The sequence below is a fragment of the Ipomoea nil genome, unplaced genomic scaffold, assembly GCF_001879475.1.
Source record: "Ipomoea nil cultivar Tokyo-kokei standard unplaced genomic scaffold, Asagao_1.1 scaffold0415, whole genome shotgun sequence".
Taxonomy (NCBI): Eukaryota; Viridiplantae; Streptophyta; class Magnoliopsida; order Solanales; family Convolvulaceae; genus Ipomoea; species Ipomoea nil.
Window position 1 is genome coordinate 2,643,343 of NW_017616843.1, and position 24,281 is coordinate 2,667,623.

Here is a 24,281-nt window from a genome sequence, read left to right on the forward strand (position 1 = left end):
CTTAGCTGACTGATGAAATTTTGGGAGGATTCTATGTGCTGCGCTGTTTCCACTCATATATATGATAGATATGACTTTATTAAATAGCTAGTATGTCACCCGTTCTAACATAGAAATGATTAATATATGGTGGCTAAAAGTAAAATAATTTGATGGAATTTAAAATATAATAATTTTATAAATTATTAAAAATTTATTTGTAAATTACATTTTGTGTAGTGTTTAAAAAAACATCTAGAATCATCATATATTAAAATCTTTAGCCCATCAGAATTATTAATTCTCGAGACTGCTACGTACAACTGGTCATGGTTAAATATAAATTTTTTTAGACCGACATGTTATAACGTTTGTCCTTGACTTTTGTTAATTGTCATAGCGTATGAAATTTAAAACGAAGTCTTGGGTCCGAAGGAGTCGATGCCAACAGTGGGATAAGAACAGTTGTACCTGCATTATTTCCATACAGGATTTGAGCTTCAATGGTATGGTTGCCTAATTGTGTAATGATCAACCTTGTGCCGTTACAAAGTTCCAATGAGTGGTCTATATTCCTTAAAAGCATAACTGAAGATCCAACCTTTGGACACCGGAACACCACAATGGTAATTATTAGTTTAATTATTATAATAATTATTAAATTTTATATAGTAATAGATTGGGAGATAGTTTGGACGGGAAGTTGTAGAAGTAAGATTTTATTTTTATTTGGAATAAGGTTCAAATTAGGCCACTGAATGAAAAAAAAAAAGTGCAATTAGGCCACTGAACACTCGAAATGTATGCAATTTCACCTGATAGCAGGTTACCATCAATTTTAGCAGGTTACCTGCTTACGTGGCAGCTGAGTTGGCATTTTTAATAATTTTTAATAAAGTTTAATAATAAAGTTTTTTTTTAAAAAAATTATTTAAAACAAATTTAATTTTTTTTTTAATTTTTTAATTTATTTATTTTTTCAATTTATTTTAAAAAAAATTATTATTAAAAGTTATTAAAAATTATTTAAAAATTATTAAAAATGCCAACTCAGCTGCCACGTAAGCAGGTAACCTGCTAAAATTGATGGTAACCTGCTATGCGGTGAAATTGCATACATTTAGAGTGTTCAGTGGCCTAATTGTACGTTTTTTGCTGTTCAGTGGTCTAATTGCATCTTTTTTTCGTTCAGTGGCCTAATTGCATTTTCAGGTTACGTTCAGTGGCCAATTTGAACCTTATTCCTTTTTATTTATAGTATAGATATAGATATAGTTTATCAATTAATCACCCATCTAAAAAAAAGTTTCTCATACAAAGTTTATAAGGAACAGATTAAAGCTACATTGGCTCTCTTTTAAGTTTTAACAGCCAAACAAGTATTCTATGGCCATGTGAATAAGTCTGTATACACTAAAGATGGCTAAAAAAAACAAACAAGAATACCTGTATATGTCACGCACACTTGGACACTTATGAGATTACTTATAATGACTTTGGCCCTTTTCAGAGTTGTCAAACTAGGAAGCTGTAGATTTGCTTTGTTGTGTATAGGACTAAGATGTATGCATAATATAAGCTATTTCAAATCACAACTCTAATTTTCTCTAAACTCAATAAATGATCAAAACTGCTAAATTTTACATATATAGTACGTACCTAGTCCTCCCTCGCTGCATCATTTCTAAACAAAATATGAGATGGAAATAAAAACGAAGCAAAGCTTATAGGGTGTGATTGGATGCTGCCAGTAGAACCCAATCATTTCTGCCATTCCATTCAGTCAGTGAAGCAAATTAGAGCTTCCTGGCTATATATGTCTCTGCTTCACATATAAGCCCCTCTAGTTGGCCTTCAACAAAAACCATTCAATTTCCATTACAATGATACAAAGAAAATCTCATGGCTGACAAAACCCATATACACACACAGTTCTCTGCTCCATTTTTTTGCTATGAAACCCAAGCATGTCCTCCAACAATTTCCCACATCGAATTGAAATTAGAGCATAAATATTTTCTCTTAATAAGGCCGTAGCTAAAAGAATTACTTGCTGGGCTTGGTAGCACGAGCTTGTAACCCGAGGAGGAGCATTAAGATGGTGGAACAATTGGCCTTTCCCTAAAGGGGGCTTTGGATGCTATCTACTAGCTTGCCCGTTCCAAGTGGTGAGTTGTGCCGTGGATTCTCTGCGAAGGTGGAGGCTTCTCGGTCCTTAGATTGAAGGGCACCGCGTGAGGCTGGCTTCACAGAGCAGCCTCCACCCACTAGCGCCTGACGGGTCGTCCAAATCGAACCACCATCTTTTTCAACTGTTGGGAAGTCATTTTCTTTCCTTACATTAATAGGTATGTTTATCTCACTTTTTTAATCTTTCATTCTATTCAGAAAATAGACTACAACAGTGTTCAAATTGATATTTCAACTATATATATATGTACCTTGCCAATACCATAGAAACAGCAAATTAAAGAATAATTTGGTGAATATGAGGGTTGAATAACAGATTAGAGCAGTGTGTTGATTAAGTACTTTTTGGAAAAGATAGATGATACACATTCTCCTGGATCTGCTGAGTAAGTTGTAGCCTGTCTAATGGTTGCGCAGTGACTATTTTGTAACCACACAATTAAGCTATTAGTAATCGGTTGGCCAATCACTCTGCTCCATCTTGTGTAAGTCTTAGAATGTATTGAGATCTTCTGTTTATAGTGGATAAAAGGAGAAGCTGTTGAGATTGATAAACATATATAATAGCTCAACATTCAACAAATCAGAGTGGCGCAGCGGAAGCGTGGTGGGCCCATAACCCACAGGTCCCAGGATCAAAACCTGGCTCTGATAGAGTAAAACTATTTTCTCAATAGTTTACTATCCAAGTTAAGATTGAATTCTGGTTGGGTTTGGGAGCATTAAGAGATGGTGGAACAGCGGAGGCTTCTCGGTCCTTAGATTGGAGCACCAGTGCGAAAACACCAACCCCCTATAATGTAAGGTGTGCCCCGCGCCGGGGCTTGGTAGCGAGCAAAACACCAACCCCAACCCCGGGGCTTGGTAGCGAGCAAAACACCAACCCCCTAATGTAAGGTGTGCCCCGCGCCGGGGCTTGGTAGCGAGCATTAAGAGATGGTGGAACAGCAAATGCTTCTCGGTCCTTGGATTATATTGGAGGGCACTGCGTGCGAAAACACCACCTCCTAATGTAAGGTGTGCCTCGGGCCGGGGCTTGGTAGCGAGCATTAAGAGATGGTGGAACAGTGGAGGCTTCTTGGTCCTTAGATTGGAGGGCACCGCGTGCGAAAACACCACCTCCTAATGTAAGGTGTGCCTTGGGCAGAAAGTCTCCTAATGTACGGTGCGCCTCAGACCGTCCAAATAAAACGGGTACACATGAAGTCATCATTTTATTTCCTTTCACATTAATAGGTTTATCTCACTTTTTTGACCTCATAATTCTTTCTTGTATAATCTTTCATTCTATTTTATTTTTTTCAATTTAGGAAAAACACTTTTACAACCACATTTTTTTTACATTCATCTTCCAAATTTAATTTAGGAACCTTCACTTCCAATTTAGACTGCCACCACCTGGTGTTCTAGAGAATGTTGTATGATCTCTTTTGACCTCATAATTCTTTCTATTAGCTTTGTATAATATACAGTGATACCTGTTCTTGTGATACTAGGAAAATATTCTAGTTACAATCATCACCCCCACTACAATCAATTATTTATGGCTTCATGATTCCCTGGAAAAATTTTTTGAGCAGTTTATCCAAGATTGTTTGTTGGAAACTTCTTAACCAAATTGATATTTCAGAAAACAGACTACAACAGAGTTCAAATTGATATTTCAACTATATATATATATGTACGTTGCCAATACCATATATAGAAACAGCAAAGAATAATGTAAGGTCAATATGACGGTTGAGACTTATTGAGTCAAGTACTCAGAAGACAATCACAAAGAAAGCAGTATCATAAGGGAAAATTATTTATGGCTCTAATTGATCACCTTATAAGTTTGTATAAAAGAGTTGGCATACAAGGTAGGAGAATCATCATATCTATGCTTCCATGCAAGGAAAACAAGTACTAAGATATGAGGGATAAATGTAATAATGGATGAAAATTATTTATGGCTCTAATTGATCACCTTTCATTAGGACGGAGCTGAACAACTGATCGAGGGTAGGATATGTCTCGACTCGAATCCTGAGGTGCGTGCTATGTATGGTGAACTCTCCTCTGCAAGGTTTTTCAGAGAAGAGAAGAGAGGTTAGAACAATCTTCATAAACTAACCAATCTTCACAACATGTTATAATCCTCTTCCTAGAATTATGAGTAGATATCTTTACATATATAAATGTGTTTGAGTCACCCAAAAATTAAAGGGCCATCATATTCCTTCCTATGATGAAATAGTCAACTCTAGCTAAGACATTACCTTATCAAAAACAGGGAAAATGTGATGTACTCGTTCAAATAGTTGATTGAGAAACTTGCTATTTAATTTGATTTATGCACCCCGGCCTCTGCATGCAGTGTATAAGTAGTTCAATTACTTAAAACATGCTATTTGTCTACAGAAAATATAACAGTAGTTAATAAAGATTTAAGCATAATCGATCTCAAACCAAGCAGGCATCGTCTCACTTATATCAGATATAAAAATAATTTTTTCACAATACACAAACCGGAGGGACAGAATAGATATGAACCTTCAATAGCTCCAACATGGATGAATGTTTCTTTCACACCCAAACTATTAACATTCCAACCAATGGACAATAGTATAGTGAATACAAAGATAACCTAAGCATCAGCCATATAAAACAGAGAAAGATTCAAACTCAACAATCAAGTTACCTATGGCAACAACATCTGCTGCTAACTTTTCACATTTAGCATACATAAAAGGATCAAATTAGCATGACAAAAAATCTGTATGCATAATCTAATCTATCTCAATTCACAACCCTAATTTCCCCTAAACTCAATAAATCATCAAAACTACTAAATTTTACATCTATAGTACGTACCTAGTCCTAGGTTTCAAAATAATGCTGACGCTCTTTCATCTTTTCCTCCCTCGCCTGCATCATTTCTAAACTAAATAATAAAAACAATTACTGTTAGATGGAAATAAAAACGAAGCAAAGCTTATAGGGTGTGATTAGTAGAACCCAATCATCTCTGCCATTCCATTTACTCAGTTAAGCAAATTAAAGCTTCCAAGCTATATATGTCTCTGCTTCACATATAAGCCCCCTTAGCCTTCAACAAAAATCATACAAAGCAAATCTCATGGCTTACAAAACCCATACACACACACAAACAGTCCAAACACAGTTCTCTGCTCCATTTTTTGCTATGACAGCCAAGCATGTCCTCCAACAATTTCCCACATCGAAATTAGAGGAGAAATATTTTTTCTTAATAAGGCCGTAGCTAGAAGAATTACTTGCTGGGCTTGGTAGCGCGAGCTTGTAACCTGAGTGGGAGCATTAAGATGGTGGAACAGTTGGCCTTTCCTTGAAGGCTGGGCCTTGGTTGCTATCTACTGGCTTGCCCGTTCCAAGTGGTGAGTTCGCAGAGGCTTCCCGGTGCCCTTAGATTGGAGGGCGCACTGCGTGAGGCTGGCTTCACAGAGCAGTGAAAACCTTCTCCTCTCTGCAGTGGAAGGATAGGATAACGGGCCGGTGCATCCTCTACCCACTAGCACCTGATGGGCTGTCCAAATCGAACCATCATCTTTTTTCCAACCGTTGGGCCACACAAAAAGGGTACACTGAAGTCATTTTCTTTCCTTTCAAATTAATAGGTATGTTTATCTCACTTTTTAAATCTTTCATTCTATTCAGAAAACAGACTACAGCAGTGTTCAAATTGATATTTCAACTATATATATATGTACCTTGCCAATACCATATATAGAAACAGCAAATTAAAGAATAATTTGGTGAATATGAGGGTTGAATAACAGATCAGAGAAGTGTGTTGATTAAGTATTTTTTGGAAAAGATATGATGATACACATTCTACCGGATCTGCTGATCCAGTAAGCTGTAGCCTGTCTAATGGCTATTTTGTAACCACACAATTAAGCTATTAGTGGCATTTGGAGCCTATCCAACCACAAAGACTAAATAAGTATTCAACACTTAAAGATAATCCATATATATTTTAAGTTTTTGAGCTAAATTATATTGTTGAAAGTGTAAAGCAAACATTCAACATATGTGAAGTTCATCTCTTCGAGGCCGGCATATATGTATTTCTGCATTAATTATGTTATTGAGTCAAGTACTCAGAACACAATTAATCACAAAGAAAGCCCGCAGTATCATAAGGGAAAAATTGAAACAAAGCATAATAAGATCCTCCCAAAATTAATAATATATTCTCAGAGAATTGAAGGTTTTGATTTGTAGATATATGAAGATGAGAGAGTTGAGAGATTTGGTAACTTTGTATAAAAGAGAATGATCTATACTCCCATGCAAGGAAAACAAGCACTAAGATATGAGGGATGTAATAATGGATGAAAATTATTTATGGCTCTAATTAATTGATCACCTTTAGGACGGAGCTGAACATCTGATCGAGGGTAGGATATGTCTCGACTCGAATCTTGAGGTGCGTGCTATGTATGGTGAACTCTCCTCTGCAAGTTAAGGTTTTTGAGCAAGTCCACTTTTCGATCTTCAGAGAAGAGGGCCGAGGTTAGAACAAACTTCATAACTAACCTAATTCAGAACATGTTAGAATCTTCTTCCTAGAATGATGAGTAAATATGTTTACATAAATGTGTTTCAGTCACCCAAAAATTAAAGGGCCATCATATCCCTTCCTATGATATGATGAAATATGAATACTAAATGAAATAGTCAACTCTAGCTAAGACATTAATTACCTTAACGAAAACAAGGAAAATGTGCTTAGTTTGTTCAAATAGTTGAGAAACTTGCTATTTAATTTGTGTACAGAAAAAATAACAATTAATAAAGATTTAAGCATAATCCATCTCAAACCTCAAAAAATGGAATGACCATATACAAGCTAGCATGATATCAATCTATCAATCAATGTGGTCTCCAAAATAACTCATTCTTTATGCTCAAAGCAAGCATCAATGCTACAATACACACAAGACATAATATATCAGTTTTTCCTCTTCTTCTTATTTGTTTGTATTCTACAGTAGTTCCTACGAACAATGATTGTTCTATTCATCTTAGCACTATGGCATGTCCCAGCAAGGATACGACTTCTGATAGAAACAGTACCAGTGAAGAGGCAATTTTATCAATATATGTCCCTAAAATCAAGAAACACAACTTTTTTAGAATCAAGCTCAAACCACATTTTAGATAGAAAGCACAAATTTCCCACAAGTATCTCATAGCATGCAAAGGATAGTATGAGCATATTAGAGACCCGAGCAGTACCATTGCATCACATAAATTGGTCTAATACACCAATATCACATAACTAGTAGCATGCTATAGATATATATAATTAGAATAAACACTAAGGGTGTGTTTGGTTGACAGGTTTAGCTCTAAGGAATGGGTATCAAAGTGATTGGTACTGTTTGGTTGATAGGTTTTTAGAACACTACTATAGGTTTCAAATATCCCATTAATCGAAAAACCCATACCGAAATTAAATAAAGGTATCATCCAATTTCATTCCTTTATTTCAGCATTATTGATAATCATTCTCATTCCATCCTACTACCAAACAGCATTTGGAGTATAAATTAAGGTTCCACACAGCTTTTCCAATGTGCAAAATCATAAATGTTGAAGTGTTGAACCATCTAATTGCCTCACTCCTTATTGTCTTCAATCAGTTCTCCATTTTATAAGCAGATATAGGGCAATCACATTAATAATTAAAGATCCCAGTAATTGTCAAGCTTGATATAAGTTGGTCTAATATATATAATCAAATCACTACTTTCATATTTATGGCTTGAAATTTGCATTACAGACTGGATTTAATTTATTCCAAACTACACATTTCTCCCTATTGCACATAAGCTACCAACTTGGATCTTAACATATCGCCATAACAACACATTATAGTCAAAAGCAGATAAATCAGAGAGAAGAAACAAAATAAAGCTCACCCCATATCCAAAAAAACCCACAAAACGAACCAAGCAGGAATCTCACTTATATCAGATATAAAAATAATTTTTTGCATAGCAAACTACAAAGAATACTGGGAGGGAGAGAATAGATATGAACCTTCAATAGCCTTGCGAGGTGTCTTAAACCCTAGTCCAATGTTCGCATAAATCCTATCTAAACCTGAGAAAAACTCCCGGCTGCTTCAAGAAAAAGCCTTCTCAGTCTGCAATACAAACCGAAATGTTTGAGATTTCTCTATAAATCAATTCAGATTGAAAGTGCAAGTGTGTATACATGAGATAGAAGAACCTGCTCCACCATTAACATTCCAATTTCCAACCAGTGGACAAAAAATTCAGCAATAACATCTGATGCTAACTTTTCACATTTAGTATCCATAAAAGGATCAAATTAGCCTGACAAAAAATATGTATGCATAATATAATCTATCTCAAATCACAACCCTAATTTCCCCTAAGTTCAATAAATGATCAAAACTGCTAAATTTTACATACATAGTACGTACCTAGTCCTCCCTCGCCTGCATCATTTCTAAACTAAATAACAAAAACAACTAATGTGAGATGGAAATAAAAACGAAGCAGAGCTTATAGGGTGTGATTAGTAGAAGTGTAGAACCCAATCATCGCTGCCACTCCATTCACTCAGTTAAGGAAATTAAAGCTAAGCTTCCAGGCTATATATGTCTCTTCTTCACATGTAAGCCCCCCTAGCCTTCAACAAAAATCATACAATTTCCATCACAATGATACAAACCAAATCTCATGGCTGACAAAACCCATACACACACAAACAGTTCTCCGCTCCATTTTTGCTATGAAAGCTAAGCATTTCCTCCAACAATTTCCCACATCGAAATTAGAGCAAAAATATTTTCTCTTAATAAGGCCATAGCTAGAAGAATTGCTCGCTGGGCTTGGTAGCACGAGCTTGTAACCCAAGTGGGAGCATTAAGATGGTGGAATGGTTGGCCATTCCCTGAAGGTTGGGCCTTGGTTGCTATCTACTGGCTTGCCCATTCCAAGTGGTGAGTTGTGCTGTGGATACTTTGCGAAGGCAGAGACTTCTTGGTCCTTAGATTGGAGGGTACTGCGTGAGGCTGGCTTCACAGAGCAGCGAAAACCTCCTCCTCTCTACAGTGGAAGGATAACGGGCTGGTGCATCCTCTACCCAGTAGCGCCTGAAGGGTTGTCCAAATTAAACCACCAGTTTTTTTAAACTGTTGGACCACACAGCCCGTACAACAATGAAAAGATGATACATATTCTCCCGGATCTGCTGATCGAGTAAGCTGTAGCCTGTCTAATGGCTATTTTGTAACCACACAATTAAGCTATTAGTGGCATTTGGAGCCTATCCAACCACAAAGACTAAATAAGTATTCAACACTTATAGATAATCAATATATTTTTTAAGTGTCAATTAAATTTTAAATACCTTTTGAGCTAAATTATATTGTTGAAAGTGTAAAGCAAACATTCAACATATGTGAAGTTCATCTCTTCTAGGCATGTATTTCTGCATTAATTATGTTATTGAGTCAAGTACTCAGAAAACAATCACAAAGAAAGCAGTATTATAAGGGAAAAATTGAAATAAAGCAAAAGATCCTCCCAAAAACCATAAAGCAGTATCATATATTCTCATAGAAGATTTTGATTTGTAGATATATGAACATAAATTTGGTAACTTTGTATAAAAGAGAATCATCTATGCTTCCATGCAAGGAAAACAACTACTCAGATATGAGGGATAAATGTAATAATGGATCAGATGAAAATTATGGCTCTAATTGATCACCTTTAGGACGGAGCTGAACAACTGAGGCCGGGTAGGATATGTGTTGACTCGAATCCTGAGCTGCGTGCTGTGTATGGTGAACCTAGCACATGGCATGATTTCAATCTATCAATCAATGTGGTCTCCATCATCAACCTACACATCAAAAGATGGTAAGATAATGCATGTCATTCTTAGAAAATAGGCTTTTTTCTAAAAAGCAAGCCTCAATTTGGAGCTTCTAGAAAATTATATTTCTTTCTCTCATCCTTAAAATACCATACCCCCTATCACTATCAACTTCACATGCAATTATGTTAGAAACTAGAATTATTGGTTACCCTTAAAACAAGAAAAGCACATATGTATGCATAATATAACCTATCCCAAATCACAACACTAATTTCCCCTAAACTCAATAAATGATCAAAACTGCTAAATTTTACATATATAGTATGTACCAAGTCCTAGGCTTCCAAATTATGCTGACGCTCTTTCATCATATCATTTCCTCCCTCGCCTGCATCATTTCTAAACTAAATAATAAAAACAATTAATGTGAGATGGAAATAAAAACGAAGCAAAGCTTATAGGGTGTGATTGGATGCTGCCGGAAGAACCCAATCATCTCTGCCATTCCATTCACTCAGTTAAGCAAATTAAAGCTTTCAGGCTATATATGTCTCTGCTTCACATATAAGCCCCGCTAGCTTTCAACAAATATCATACAATTTCCATCACAATGATACAAAGCAAATCTCATGGCTGACAAAACCCACACACACACACACACAGTTCTCTGCTCTATTTTTTGCTATGAAAGCCAAGCATGTCCTTGAACAATTTCCCACATCGAAATTAGAGCAGAAATATTTTCTCTTAATAAGGCCGTAGCTAGAAGAATTGCTTGCTGGGCTTGGTAGCGCGAGCCTATAATCCAAGTGGGAGCATTAAGATGGTGGAACAGTTGGCCTTTCCTTGAAGGCTGGGCCTTGGCTGTTATCTATTGGCTTGCCCGTTCCAAGTGGTGAGTTGTGCCATGGGTTCTCTGCGAAGGCAGAGGCTGCTTCTTGGTCCTTAGATTGGAGGGCAGTGCGTGAGGCTGGCTTCACAGAGCAGCGAAAACCTCCTCCTCTCTGCAGTGGAAGGATAACTGGCCAATGCATCCACTACCCAATAATGCCTGACGGGCTGTCTAAATTGAACCACCATCTTTTTGAAAAAGAATACTCTATAAAGTTATTTTCTGAAATTGTGCTTATCCAACATAACTCATTCTTTATGCTCAAAGCAATTAATCATCAATGGTACAATACACAAAATTAAAGATCATACAAAATGCATATTCCGAAGTATAGTTGACTTCAGCAAATTAAAATAAGAAACAAAAACATACAATTTAGGAATTAAAACAAACACAAAACATGCATTTTGTTAATCTCAACCCATTAAAATAGGGAAACTGCAGTGCTAAACATTTGCAATTCTAGCTATTCAATTTAAGTGGAAAAAAAAATCTCAATTTCTACCTTATAATAAAAATCCACAATGTATAACATATCACGGTTTAGGCTTTAAAAAAATAACGAAATGATAATTAGCAAAGAAAAATATCTAATTCTGATTTGTGTTTGGCGGAAGAAGTTTGTTAGGAAGTAATAAATTCTGAATTTCAAAAAGGAGGCGCCATGGCTTCCATTAACGGCTACTACTACTATGCCGCCTTAATCCCACCGGAATTAGGGCTCCGTTGTACCCTTATAAGTAGGCGTCGCCGCCCTCACTTCCAAGCTCTTCAATTCTCTGTTGAGTTTCTCCAATCCGCCATTAACGAACAGATAAGAGCCACATTTGAAGATTTCTTATAGGACAAGAATGTGGATAAAGAACCATTCGTCGAGGCTGTTGTTGGGTAAGGAGGATGTGAGGAAATACGTTCTGCCATTGATGGATGAGAAGAGGCGTGCGGCTTGTCAAAGCAAGGAAGGACTGATGGCATTGGGTTGATATGAGACTTTGAAAAACTGGCTTCTTCTTCCACAACTTCAATGCCCAATCTTAGTTACTTACTTGTTATTGTGCAGTGATCTGATTAGCTTAGCTGACTGATGAAATTTTGGGAGGATTCTATGTGCTGCGCTGTTTCCACTCATATATATGATAGATATGACTTTATTAAATAGCTAGTATGTCACCCGTTCTAACATAGAAATGATTAATATATAGTGGCTAAAAGTAAAATAATTTGATGGAATTTAAAATACAATAATTTTATAAATTATTGAAAATTTATTTGTAAATTACATTTTGTGTAGTGTCTAAAAAAAACATCTAGAATCATCATATATTAAAACCTTTAGCACATCAGGATTATTAATTCTCGAGATTGCTACGTACAACTGGTCATGGTTAAATACAAGTTTTTTTTAGACCGACATGTGATAACGTTTGTCCTTGACTTTTGTTAATTGTCATAGCGTATGAAATTTAAAACGAAGTCTTGGATCCAAAGGAGTCGATGCCAACAGTGGGATAAGAACAGTTGTACCTGCATTATTTCCACACAGGATTTGAGCTTCAATGATATGGTTGCCTAATTGTGTAATGATCAACCTTGTGCCGTTACAAAGTCCCAATGCGTGGTCTATATTCCTCAAAAGCATAACTGGAGATTCAACCTTTATTGTTGAAGAATGGTTTGGGACACCGGAACACCACAATGGTAATTATTAGTTTAATTACCATAATAATTATTAAATTTTATATAGTAATAGATTGGGAGATAGGTTGGACGGGAAGTTGTAAAAGTAAGATTTTGTTTTTATTTATAGTATAGATATAGATATAGTTTATCAATTAATCACCCATCTAAAAGAAGGAGAAAAAAAAGCCATATTATACATGAATTATTACATATATAATAATTTAGTGTCTTATACTAGACAAGAAATTAAATATTTATCAATGCTCTTATATTAGACAAATAAAAAAAAATCACATAAAGAAGAGTTTGGTCAGTAAAAGGATTGGAACTACTAATATTTCAAGGGTAGGCTAGCAAAGAAATAAAAATCATAAAATCTAATTTATATATATTAACAAGATAAATTATATAAAGGTTATACCCATCATATTAAAATCCTAATTCGATTACAGTTGGCCTATCAATCATCATACTAAAATACTATATTTCTAATTGGTTTGAGATTAACTTAAGGTTTCCCAATCATACTAAAATCATTAAACATAATAACTAGCTAATACTATATAAACCCTTCATCATTCTATAATTCTCTTCATCATTCTATAATTTTCTTCATCATTCTATAATTTTCTTTCATCATTATACAAGCTATTTAGATATAATAATTAATCATGTTTACCAAGGTTGCTATGCTGTTTTGGTTGTATTGTCTTCTCCTACAAGCATTAACTTTATATTATTTATGTTACTTCAAAAATGGCAAACTTTAGAATCCTATTCAGGTTTATGAGTTTCATTACAGCTTTTCAGCTTATTCTGATTATCCTTTACACCTTGTTCAACCTCTCTCTTGAATGGAGCAACAATGAATACATTGATGATGATGATGATTATGATTTCATTGATGATGATGATAATAGTGGTGATGATGACAATGATAGCGATGATGATGACGACGACGATAGTGGTGACGATGTTGACGATGATAGTAGTGAGGATGTCGACGATGATAGTAGTGATAATGATGACGACGATGATGGGGGTGACAATAGTGACGATGATGACAATAGTAATAATAGCGACGGATGGGTAAGACTTAAAACTGGATGTGAAAAGTATGAGTAAAATTGTTGCATTGTATAACTCTTTCTTATATATAGTTAGAAATTATTCGACTTGTACGGATTATATTAATAGGTAGATTTTATTATTACATTTGTTTTCTAATTGTGGTTGTTATTTTTTATAATTCTACTTTTAGAAGTAATCCCTCAACTATTCGAGATTTATTTAATAAAGAGTTAATAACCAATTTGGTCCTCCGACTATTGCGAAACTAGCGATTTGATCCTCGACTATCATCCTTACCAAGTTAAGTCCTCAACTTTATAATTTTTACCCGATCGTCTCCTCTTCCTTGCTTCGTCTCCGCTGCTCACTATCGCGTTCGCTTCGTCACCTTTTCCCGTGCGTCATAACAGACGTTCAAAACAAAAAAAGAGACTTGCCAGGCACAAATTTTCAGCTCGAGAGTGTAACCTCCTAGGTGAGGAAGGAAGGGAATGATGAAGAAGAAATAGAAGAATTGAGTTGGGATGACAGGAAACCCACACACTTGTCGTCCTGGTTCGTGGTTGGAATCGCTCAGCCCGCCACCGCCAACGGCCCGGTGTTTTTTGCCGTTGCTTGCCGGAAGGAGAGCAGAGAGAGGGCAACGTTTTAATCAAACAAAGTTAGGTATCTGGCAGTTGTGACAAAGAAAAAGGGAAAAAGCAAGAGAAGGGGATAGGTGGATGCTGGCGGTGTAGTATGAAAGCCAATGCAGTGGAAGGAAAGAGAAAAAGAATAAAGAAAGGTAGAAAAGAAAAAGAAAAAGGCATGGTGCATTCATCTGATCTGCTCTAGAATGGAGAGGAGCTTGGTCTTGGCCGATTCACAGATCTTCTATGGTATCCTTCTTTTTATTTCTTTTTCTTTCTCTTCTGTTTTCTTTCTTCTTCGTCGGAAAGCCATCCACAGTAGTCACTGCCACTGCACCAACTTCTATAACTATTGTCATAGGCAGAGCAGGAAAAATGCAAATGCTCGTGTTCGTTTGTATATATGAATATATACGGAGTAATATACATTATTTCTCAAAGAGGAAAAGGGTTGTTGGTTATTCTCTTCGAAAACGATGAAATCAAGGGCTGGCAGGGATACCATTCCCGAACTCCGGCGCCCAACTCTCTGCATAATGTGTACTTCATTCCAGCCCAGTGGCCAAATCCGACAGCGACTTCATCATTGTCTAAATGACGGACAATATAATGTAAATACTGCAAATTAAATTTTATAAGGAACAGATTAAAGCTACATTGGCTCTCTTTAAAGTTTTAACAGCCAAACAAGTATTTTATGGCCCTGTGAATAAGTCTGTATACACTAAAGAAGGCTAAAAAAAAAAAATAAGAATACATGTATATGTCACCAACAGTTGGAACAATTATGAGATTACTGATTTGTACAACTAGAAAACTGTGGATTTGCTTTGTTGTGTATATGACTAAGATGTATGCATAATATAATCTTTTTTTTTTAATGCTACGAGCTCTATTACAATGTAGTATCTGGTTCATATATTTTCTCAACCTACTGAAACACAAAGAACCAATAACGCCTCACTGGGGCTCAAACTCACAACCTTTTAAATGAAAGTCCAACCCGGGTACCATTAAACCACATAGTCCTGGTGTATGCATAATATAATCTAGTTCAAATGACAACCCTAATTTCCCCTAAACTCATTAAATGATCAAAACTGTTAAATTTTGCATATATAGTACGTACCTAGTCCTAGGCTTCCAAATTCTGATTAGTAGAACCCAATCATCTCTGCCATTCCATTCACTCAATGAAGCAAATTAAAGCTTCCAGGCTATATATATATGTCTCTACTTCACATATAAGCCCCCTTAGCTGGCCTTCAACAAAAACCATTCAATTTCCATTACAGTGATACAAAGCAAATCTCATGGCTGACAAAACCCATACACATTATGACACCCACAAAATCCACACTCCAATCCATGAATTAATTGAGTAATTAATTCTATTTCTCTGGAGGAATTGATTCTTAAAATCCTGATTTTTGATACTCAAGGACTAGTATTTGACTAATCAATCTTTAAGTGGTGTTGTACCTTGTGCTTTGAGAGGAGTTCCCTTGTTCCTCACACTTTCTAAGAGTTAGTAAGGGTATCCTTGTCTTTTCACCAAGAGTTAGTTTTGTAACCTAAACCTAGAAGACTTCTTCATTTTTCATCCCTTACAATTTCTAGAAAATATCTCTACCTTCTCTCTAGAAAAGAAGAGTAGCTTGTTCTTCAAGCCTAGTGAGACCTTTGTCAAGATTCCAAGTTTTGCTTCCAAGATTCAATCTTTCCTCTATTTGGGCATCTAGAAGGGTAAGATCTAAGCTTGTCTAGTCTTTTTGGTTCCATCTTAGTTGTCTTTTCTTAAAGGTAGGATCTTTATGATCTTTTGGTTTGATCTTGAAGTGGGTTTGGCTAGTGAGCTTAGTGGAGAGCTTGTTGTGGTGTAAGAGGAGTCTTTTGGTCTTCAAGGGGTAACCCATGCTCTACAAAACCTATTTTGCTTACCTATATATGATTTCTTGGCTTCTATTTGTGTTTTGCTATGAAATGTGAGAGTTTATGCATTTATCTTGTGATATTGCATATCTAGAGCGTGTGTTTAGGGTTCCTTTGTGCCATTGCTTGGCATTTTCCTTGGTTCAAGTCATTTTGTTGTGTTTGGTGAGACTTGGTGTGTTTTGGACTTGAATTTGTGTTTGGAGGAGAAAATCCCCGAAGGGATTTTTTGTGGTACAGGGACGTACCCGGGGCGAAACGGCGGGCGGGGTACCACCCGCCGGCCTACCCGCGGGGAACGTGTCGCCCTGTGGGTAGTGTACCCGCGGGCGGGACCACGGGTGGGGCACTACCCGTGGGTCCACCCGCGGGGAACACGGTGGAGTTGGTTCGGGATTTATTCCCCGTGATTCGTTTGTCTCGGTGTTTGATCTTTTGACTTCCCGTTGTTCTTTGTAGAACTATTTGAGTGTCTTCTTGATGTTTCGTAGGTCTAGAGCTTTATGGTAGGTATCCATGTAGGATCTTTGGTGTCTTGATTCGTGCTAAGTGTTCAACTTTGTGTTTCGTTGAACCAAGAAGTGTCTTGTGTGTTCCTCGAAACTATCTTGAGTTTCCCCGTTGTTAAGCATGCTAGTTCATTGTCTTAATACTAGCGTGTGTGTTGTTCGTACCTTCCGTTTGGTTGATGATAACTTGCGTTATTCATTGTTGTTGTCGTTGGGTTGTGACCCGTTCCTTGATCGAGTGTGTTTCATACCTTCTTTGCAATCTGTTGATTGATTCATGTGAGTGGTGGTGCGTGTGTGGCTCTACCTGGATTGCACGATTAGTGGTATGTGACGCTAGTCACCAAGGTATTGCAGCGGTCCTCGTGGTGGCCGTGACGTGATTATGGAGTTGTGGCTGAGTCCACGTGATTGGGGGATAACATTGTGTTATCCGGGGCATGTGTCGTCGTGATTGGTGGGTTTCCGTTGGTGGTTATAGGTAGGGGACGACGGTCCCGGCGGAATAAGGTTGGACTTGGCTGTACAGGGGTTTTTTGGAGGTAATGGTTGGCTTTGAAGGTACAAGGTTGGGGGTAGCCATAAGGTTGGAACAGGGCATAAGGAAGGCATATCAACTCGTGATGGGTGATGTCACGAGGGCTTGTGTAGCCGTTGTGGTGAGTTCTCTTCTCTCGTAACGTGTGTAGTCACGGAGCCTTGTGGTGTTTTGGCATGTGTTGCCGTTGGGTGAGTCTTTATCCTTGTGTGTGGTTAACCTTTGTGGTTGGGATGTGTTCCCGGTGTTATCCTTGTGAGTGGTGAGTCTTGTGTTGTCTTCTGATCTTGGCTTTTGACTTATATATATGTATTCCGTTTCGAAAATGGTTTTTTATATCTTATATCTACCTATTTATGATGCTTAACAGTATTGGTGGGTTACCAGCATCTTTCGCTGACCGGGCGTCGCCCCGATGTTTATCTTTGTGTTCTTTCAGGTGTTGAGTAGTCGAGCGCGATGTCTAGAGCCGGTAGCTTAGCGCCTGTACCTTTAGATTGTGTTTTTGTGGCCTGCGAGCCAATGGTTTTAGACTGTTTATAGTTTGATGTTTTGGGATAGTGATACACTTGCAGATTGTTAGCCTTAGCATTTATCGGGTGTGGTAGACGTGGCATAACACCCCTGTTTAGGATTTCTTTTATCCAGTTTTCGTTTCCTTCCGTTGTGCTAGTGTTTGTGTTAATCTGCATGTGTTAAGACTTGTTTTTAGGTCTTGTTTTTGGGGGGTGTTACACACACACACCGAGTTCTCTGCTCCATTTTTTGCTATGAAACCCAAGCATGTCCTCCAACAATTTTCCACATCGAAATTAGAACAGAAATATTTTCTCTTAATAAGGCAGTAGCTAGAAGAATTGCTCGCTGGACTTGGTAGCGTGAGTTTGTAATCCAAGTGGGAGCATTAAGATGGTGGAACAGTTGGCCTTTCCCTGAAGGCTGGGCCTTGGCTGCTATCTACTGGCTTGCCCGTTCCAAGTGGTGAGTTGTGTTGTCGGTTCTCTGCGAAGGTAGAGGCTTCTCGGTCTTTAGATTGGAGGACACCGCGTGAGGTTGGCTTCATAGAGTAGCGAAAACCTCCTCCTTGACGGGGTCGTCCCAATTAAACCACCATTAAAAAAAAAAAAAAAAAAAAAAAAAAAAAAAAAAAAAAAGGTTAGAAAGCCTCCTAATGTGAGGTGTTTCCGGTGTAAGAAAAAGGGTACACAAAAGTTTTTTTTTTTTCCTTTTAAATTAATAGGTATGTTTAGAAACTAGAATTGGTTACCCTTAAAAGAAGAAAAGCAGTCATTAATGTGCAATCCAACTATCAGTTTAGGCTTTTAGCTGAGATGAAACACATGCTTCAATTTGGTATCAGAGCCAGACCTTTCAAATCTCAGCGCACCCACCACACACGTGAGGGAGCGTGTTGAGCCACTATTAATGTGCAATCCAACTATCAGCTTAGGCTTTTAGTTAAGATGAAGCACATGCTTCAATTCAAAGCAATTAAGCATCAATGCTACAATACACAAAATAAAAGATCATACAAAATGCATATTCCCAAGTAGTTCACTTCACCAAATTAAAATAAGAAACAAAAACATACAATTTAGGAATTAAAACAAACAAAAAACATGCATTTTGTTAATCTCATCCCATTAAAATACGGAAACTGCAGTGCTAAATATTTGCAACTCTAGCTATTCATAACAAAAGAAACATATCTTCTTGGTTTTTCGGCTTTAAAAAAAAAAACATAACGAAATGATAATTAGCAAAGAAAAATATCCTTTTGTTTGTTAAGTTTACATTTAATTCTGATTTCGATCTCTTTGGCGGAAGAAGTTTGTTAGGGAGTAATAAATTCTGAATTTCAAAAAGGCCGCGCCATGGCTTCCATTAACGGCTACTACTACTACGCCGCTTTAACCCCACCGGAATTAGGGCTCCATTGTACCATTATATATATTCGTAAAAATTAAATCCCTTAGTACTATTTTCGTACTAGTTTTGATGAAATTATTTTTCAGTAAAATAAATCTCTATTGTCAGTAATATATATTTCGTATATATATATTATTTTTGATTTTGTATCAAAATTGATTGGAATTAATTTTTAAAAAAATTAAATTCCATATTTTTGTATATATATATATATATATATATATATATATATATATATATATATATATATATATATATATATATATATATATAGTATGATACCCGTGCGATGCACGGATCAAAATTTTAGCCTTAATGAATTTATGTTTGTTTATTGTAGGATAATCATTTTTTTATGTGGATATTACAATTCTTGTAAGATTTCAAATTTGGGATTTAAACATACTAAGTAATAAGCATCAGTGTTATAAAAATGAGAAATTATTATTTAAAATTACAAATTATTAAAGACCTCTTTGTAAACTACATTAGAAGTTGAATTACAACTATTGTCCAACTCATTACAAATGAAACTCTTAAGACCTTTAAGATTGCTCACTCTATATGCGGCTATATATAACTGTCTTTGTACAAAAACTGGCTTCTTGAGTAGTAATCCAACATGGGATGACGTTTGTCCCAAACTTTTATTTATAGTCATTGCATATGAAAGAATTAATGGGAATTGTTTCTCTTAAACTTGGATAGCAATCTTGTGTATTTATTAACACATGTTTGTACCCCAATTTTTACACCACGGCGCACATAGCACTGTGTGCCTCGCACTTCTCAAAACGACGTCATTTTGAGAGGTGCAGTAGGGAGTTGACGTGATTATGTGTATTTGTGTATACAATTATGCGTATTTGTTTATACAATTATGTGTATTTATTCATACAATTATGTGTATTTGTTTATACAATTATATGTATTCTAATATAAAATTATGTACATTTTTTAACATGAATTTTTTTAAAAGAAAAATTAACCACTAACACTTGGTAGCGAAATTTCAAAATAAAAATAATCTAAAACGACGTCTTTTTGTATCAGGGCGCACAATGCAACGCGCGCCTGGTGCACAATATAAATTGTCATCTATTATATGTATACTACTACAAACAATAAAACATACACAACATATATATTAAGCATAAAAATCAACACAGAAACCATATGAAGTATATACACAATATATTTAATTAAATCGCTAAAATATGTATATGTAGGTATATATGTGATCTATAGATAATGAGCTCAATTCCAGCCCATTATGTATACACAACACATATGTATCAAATAATAACTTGATACAGATATTATAAAATAGGCCCAATTCCATCCCAGTTCAGCAGCCCGTTTCCTTTGCATAACCCGACCCAATCAGACTATGTACACGCCTACCAATCGTTATGCCATGGAACCGTGTTCACCATTCATGGTGAACACGGTTCCAACGGTGTTAGTACATCGTTATCTTTTTTTTTTTAATTAATTGCGGCGTGACTTTTCACATTTTGCGGTTTCACTTTAATTTGAGGTGAACAATGATTTCGGACATTCATAAATTATGAATTCATGCCTGCACATTCACTTTGGAACCATGCCTACACATTCCCGTCCGAAATCACGGACATTCATAAATTATGAATCCATGCCCGCACATTCACTTTGGAACCATGCCTACACATTCACTTTGGAACCATGAGATTATGAATTTTCTGTTATAAAATTATGAATTTTCAGTTATGAGATTATGAATTTTCTGTTATGAGATTATGAATTTTCTGTTATGAAATTATGAATTTTCTGTTATGAGATTATGAATTTACATTACATTCATAATCTCATAACAGAAAATTCATAATCTCATAACAGAAAATTCATAATTTAATAAATATTTTACTTTTATGCGATTATGAATTTTCTGTTATGAGATTATGAATTTACATTATATTCATAATCTCATAACAGAAAATTCATAATTTGATCAAACGCGTGCCGTTAACTCCACATCCGCGATTTTTTTTTATTTTTTTTTTTGCCTAAAAACGACGTCGTTTGGACTTGTGTTTTCCAGGGCATAATTTGCCCACGCCTACCACATTGTGTTGCCCCACACGGCCACTCCACTCACACCTACCTCTTTCATTCTCCGATCTTAGTTCAAGGTTTTCTTCACTATCACAGCTTTGTATTTCTATTCACGATGAAGGCAGTCTCATCTCATCTATTCTTAGCAAGCTTTGAAACATCTTTGTCTGCATTTCTTCGTTATAATGCATACAAAATCAAGTATAAGCTAATGGTGAGACTTATTTTCAAATCTTGATTCTGAAGGCTAATGTGAAACAATCACTCTCGTTCTAGATAAGTACCAACTTTATATTCTTTTTATATATCTGTATCTGTATTTACATTTTTTAAAGTAGTATATTTCCAGATCAAGTTGGAAAACATGGCGATAGATGAACTTGAAATACTAGATCTGTATAATAGTGTATTTTTTTTAGTCTGAAGAGTTTAAAATGGAGATAGATGGAGATTAAATCCTAGATCTGGATCATGCATGAGGTAGTTGGTTTTTTTTAGGTAGTGATCTTACTGATCTAGTCCGTTTTTCTGACTGCTACAACATGTTTCTCACTTTTGATTTAAGTTTCTACCAGTTTATAAAACTAACAAATTCGTATTTTAGATCTAGTCCATTTTTTCTGACTATAACATGTTTCTAACTTTTGATTTAAGTTTCTAACAATTTCTAAAACTAAGAAATTTTTATTTTTATTTTTATTTTTTTTTTATTTTTTTTTTTTTTTTTTGCATTGCTACTGTTTCGGCTAGAAATTCAGGTTTTCTAAAAAATATTTTTTTTTTTGTATTTTCTGTGGTTTGGTGCTAGGTGTATTCTGGTTCTGGGTGCACTACTAAAAAATTCGTATTTTAGATCTAGTCGTTTTCTTTATACATTGTTACTGTTTCGTCTAGAAATTTAGGTTTTCTAAATTATTTTATTTATTTTCTGTGGTTTGGTGCTAGGTGTATTCTGGTTCTGGGTGCACTACTAAGAAATTCGTATTTTAGATCTAGTCGTTTTTTTTTTATACATTGCTACTGTTTTGTCTAGAAATTCAGGTTTTCTAAAAAAAATTTATTTATTTTCTGTGGTTTGGTGCTAGGTGTATTCTGGTTCTGGGTGCACTCTGCATTGATTGAAGGAATGGGCAGAGTCTTGTGTTGGTCCCGTTGGTAGAAAACACAAATAATAATCAAATTAAAATTGACTATTATTTTCTAGAAAGAAAGGAAGAAAAGATGAAGAAATTGGCTAGTGTTTGGTGTTGGGTTTTTGCAAGAGTCGAGTGAGCACTCTTTCCTTAAAACCTTATTTGCCACCTCCCAAAAGATGCTAGGAGCGTTGTGGCCTAGGCTTCCCAGGATAAAACTTGCTATGATTCAGTGTTTGAGCATTCAAACAAAGAATCCGGCGAGCAAGACGTGGTTATGAACACAGTATGGCTAAGAAGAGGAGTAGAACAGAGTGTAATCCATTGAGTGGCTCGAGGTTGTATAGTGAAAAGGCAGTATTTCTGACCAAAACAGTGTAATACATGTTGTAACCAAACGTCGCCGTATCATTTGGGCGGGAGTTTTTCAACAAAAAGATTAAGCTTTATTATAGTTAGGATTTATGAGTTAATACCCAAAATGGCCCTCCGACTATATCTTTTTCTCAAATTGGTTCTTTGATTTTAATTGCACCCAAAATAGTCCCTCGACTGTTGAGTTTCAAGCCAAAATGGTCATCCGTTTGCTTTGGTGTTAAGTGGGTGTTAAAATGAAGGGCAAAAGGGAAAATTTATATTGTTTGTTGTTTAGACCTTTGACCAGCCCATTTTTTATTTTTTTTATTATTAAAAAAAAAAAAAAAAAAAAAAAAAAAAAAAAAAAAGCTTAACCCTTTTGAAATGGTATTCTCATGGCTAACAAAAAACACTATGAAACATGAAAGTCATATGTTGAAATGTGGGACAATGTTGGGGTGGGTGGGATAGACCAAGTTTGAAATATTTGGCAAATTAAACATAAATATGGAAGGGGTTATCTTTTTACCCGGGTGGAATACTTTTGATATACATATATGTATTCCATATGGATCTTGTCTTTTATATAGGTTGATTCATAGATCACTCCCATTCACACTCATTCAACTCACCTCTGCTATATATCAATGCCATGAAAGAATCTAATCTTAATGTTACAACAACATTGTACATGCATGTATTACCGTACCATTGCATCCCTCATGCAAAATTATATATTCGCAACTTACATTCAAAGGATGTCATAATGATTGCAGGGGCAGTGACAAGACTTAAAAAGATGATAAGGCAATAGTTGCTCCCAATGAAAAATCATAAAAAAGTGTACTAGGGAAAAACTTCTTCCTATATCCTCGTCTTGATTTTATTGGAGGAAAAATAAGTAATAAAAGATATAGCATATGTTTTGTCTTAAATCAATTAGAATATGTTATACCATAAGAATAATAAGTCTAATATATACATGTGTTCTTAAGATTTCTCTCATTTATATATATGATTGTCTTGGATTTATATGATTTTTAAAACAACAAACAATATAAATTGTCCCTTTTGCCATTCATTTTAACACCTACTTAACACTAAAGTTAACGGAGGACCATTTTGACTTAAAATTCAATAGTCGGATGACCACATTTGGTGCAATTAAAAGTCAAGGAACCAATTTAAGAAAATGTCATAGTCAGAAGACCATTTTGGAAATTAACTCTATATATATTTTTGTGTTTCGACTTATTCACCAACACCAACATTATAATCTAAGATTGGGTCATAACCCCCCCCCCCCCCCCCCCCCCCAAATGAAAGCTTGGGTCAAATCACACTAAAGGATTGAATTAAATAATTAGCTAGTCTAACTCATAACCTTATAAACTGATATGTTCTCTCTTATTTTATCAAAATGTGGACTCTTAACATTGTGTATAATTGTATGTCACTAAA

At 35.7% G+C, this 24,281-nt stretch overlaps 2 long non-coding RNA genes and 1 other non-coding gene across 3 annotated transcripts in view; 1 reads left to right on the plus strand and 2 right to left on the minus strand.

The window, feature by feature from the left end:
- LOC109172290 overlaps positions 1-24,281 on the minus strand; it is a 45,410-nt gene that overhangs the window by 19,584 nt on the left and 1,545 nt on the right. Inside the window, exon 2 of the long non-coding RNA XR_002052718.1 lies at positions 5,647-5,656. This is a non-coding gene — a long non-coding RNA (uncharacterized LOC109172290). The remainder of the gene's footprint in view (positions 1-5,646; positions 5,657-24,281) is intronic.
- TRNAM-CAU lies at positions 2,752-2,823 on the plus strand. Its single transcript has one exon. It is a non-coding gene; the product is annotated as a tRNA-Met (tRNA).
- On the minus strand, positions 9,583-10,932 carry LOC109172291. Its single transcript, XR_002052719.1, has 3 exons — positions 10,386-10,932; positions 9,946-10,080; positions 9,583-9,663 (listed from the first exon to the last, which is right to left on the minus strand). It is a non-coding gene; the product is annotated as an uncharacterized LOC109172291 (long non-coding RNA).